Raw genomic sequence first — 3,221 nt, forward strand, 5'->3', positions numbered from 1 at the left:
AGGTGAGCGGTAGGTGAGATGTGGTAGGTGGCGGTGCCACATTACAAAATTGCCCTTTTACCTTAGTTCATTAATTGGGGGTCAAAATAACAAGTGTTGTAGGCCTACTCCTGAGACCCCAACCCGTAAATCTGCCCCTCCATCTTACCTTCAGGAGACTCTCTCTATAGGTCTTACTCGGATGGATCACGATCATGGATCGTCATACCGCTCGACTGTTGGGAGCGGCTCTCCTTCATCTTTCAGAAGGCCTCCTGCAGAAGAAAAAAAAGGTTAAAAAAGTTAATGAGTAGCTAAACTTAAAAAATTATTGGAATTATGAAATTGTTGATCTTCTGAATTACTTGGGTTGTCTGTGATTTGTTGTCTACACAAGACTGGTCCGACTACCGCTCATGGATGCGCGTGTAAATTCAACAGTGTCATGAAGTGTTTAGCATATATTTATTTTACATTAAGATTAACTGTTTAAATTAATTTTTACTAGCCTCCTATTAATCTTCGTATGTAGGAGTGTTCCACCAGTTTCCTTGGAGGCCCCCATGCACCCACAATCAAAGCGTCGATTGAGCTACACCTGCTCGTTCTTCTTTCGGTATTATGAAGAATCTCATGTCCTGAACAGTGAGCTAAGAATATACTCCCTGAGCCACAAGGGGTGCTAACGTAACTTTATAACCTCATTGTGCATGTCCCGAATATTCATTGACACCTGATTTTTTATAAAATCATAGATTCATTATTAGAACAATGGAGTAAGGAATCAGAGCTTGATAGATTTTATTTGAAGGCTCATGCACATCATGAAAATTTGACAAACTTATGATGTGAATAGCTACAGGTTTCATACGCGATTCTGGTCAGAAATAAAAAAAAATTTGTAATTCCACTATTTGAGTTAAAGCAAACAATAAATATGATGATGAGATAGATTACTATAAGATTCTTGAAAAAATTATTAAATTATCTTAACATGATTCCATTTGAAGAAGCATATTTCTTTTCAACTACGATTAGTTCGATCCTATTCTTAATTGTGGAACAGGGGTAAACCAACTGTATAATCATAGAAGCAAAAGTGAACAGACGGTATGTTAAATTTGATTCTTTCATGTATTTTGCCAAATTCTAACTTACATGCACTGTAAACCATTATATAAAATTATTCTCTAGCTTCTGGCTTTTGATATCATCTTCAAATAAATTGAACAAATAAGTTCACACATTTTAATTATCTCTTCATAACATTTCCACTCAAAAGTGTGAACTACTATTAATAGAAAATGTCTTACTCTGACTCTTTCGTGGAATATTCTTGCCTGAAATAGTAGGATAAAAAAGTTGCAGTCTCCTACAGTAAATTTGCCTCAAATATTGATCATTCTAGTCACACTTTATTCTTGATTTCAAAATTTTAAAAGAAAGTGTCATTTAGCATAATTTGACAAAACTCTTTATAAAAGAGTGGCTAACTACTTAGTGCATGGTTACTACCTCTCAAATTGATACATCCACCGATACCGTACTGGGCCACTAATTAATGCCTTCTAGGGTATATGTACAAGCAGATGCTCCATGAAGTCAAAACAACTAGGCGGGAATATTCTTTCAAGCTTTCAAAGTAGTACAAGATATTTTGCTTCTAACTACAGTACTCCAACAAGTTTCAAAAGAGTTGCACATATTTCCTTGAAGAATACACTAATTTCAATCAATGGAATAATTATTTTACTCAGCAAGCACCTAAATACAATTGGCATCAAATTTTATAAAAAAAATTTAGCAATCGTGACTTTTCATTCCAAATAACTTTCTTGCCCCACATCAACACAACATTTTAAATTTGAAGCATATATGCTTCAAAATTTTAATGATTAGAGCCACTCACAATTTGATCTTTATTGGGCCAAAATTACTAAATATTTTGATTTCGCCTTCAAAAGTTTGGCAGCATCTGTTCTTGGATCCTTAATTCTCGCTTTTAATATCTCCTTTAAATCAAGTCTAGCATTCATATTTTCCATAGATTTTCTATTAACATCCATCACAATGTTGAAAAATATATCAAGAAAAATTTTCTCTATGTGCATTACATTCAGATTGTGTCTGAATATGTAATCTTCCCATAAGGTAAATCACAAAAAAAAGACATTTTTTTCCAATTATGAGTACCCAAAGCCTAATGGATGATGTGAAGAAAGTTAGGAAAAACAATAATCTTTGGAATTTTACTAATAATATAGAATAAATCATCCCCAATTACTCTTGGAGGTGGTGCCGATTTCTCAACTTGGTTTCCTCTAAATGCATTTTTATTTCTCTTGAAGGGATGTTCAACATTTAAAAACATACGTTGACGGTCAAAGTATACAGATTTTCTAGCATGTTGAAGCGTAAATACCTTAGTTGACTTCATGCAATATGGACAAACAAACTTTTCCATGATGCCCTATCTTGATAACATATCATACATAATAAAATTGCTTATTTTTCACAATAATGTTGCTTTCATTAGAAAACTATGTTTCATTGAAATATCTATCATATGTTGTGACACCTTGTCGGCACTATTTTTGGTGTGGGGTTTGCCCGTAAGAAGCTGTCGGTCATCGGAATTGAAAATCCGTTGCCCACTTCGGAAGGACGTTTTTTTTTTTAAATGAAGTCAAACTGACCCCATAATTTTCATAGTTTAAATGAAAGAGCGCTTTACCTCAAATCTTGTATCTATCCCAAAGGATGAACACAAGAATTGAGGGTGAGGCTCGATTAAATAAACTAGAGAAAGTTATGACATCTGTTTGGTCTGCGAGAACCAATATATTGGCCGACAAATTCCCCTATTTAATATAAGAAATTAAATAGGGTTTATATTATGCTGGGTTCGGGAAAAGCTTCCTATAAGGGCAAGCCCCTATAGTTAATTATATCTTAGATAATTGAAGTTACCTAAGAATACTCTCGATAGAAATCAAGGAAAAATTATCTTCAAGGAGTTCAAATGGTAAGGACATTTCAAAGATATCGGACTAAGAAGTGTGAAAGGGGATTGGTTCAAATTTTGAACATTTTATTTTGGAGTCCAAAGGAGGAAACACTAGAGGATGCCACAGATCCGAAGGAGAACTTCGGTGACTTCCTAAGCTATCCTATTATTTAGCTTTGATTTAGGAGAAATCATTTAGATGTTTCATCCTGCAATTTTTATTTATTAGGATTTA

Source organism: Phalaenopsis equestris, unplaced genomic scaffold (assembly GCF_001263595.1).
Source record: "Phalaenopsis equestris unplaced genomic scaffold, ASM126359v1 Scaffold000070, whole genome shotgun sequence".
Lineage (NCBI taxonomy): Eukaryota > Viridiplantae > Streptophyta > Magnoliopsida > Asparagales > Orchidaceae > Phalaenopsis > Phalaenopsis equestris.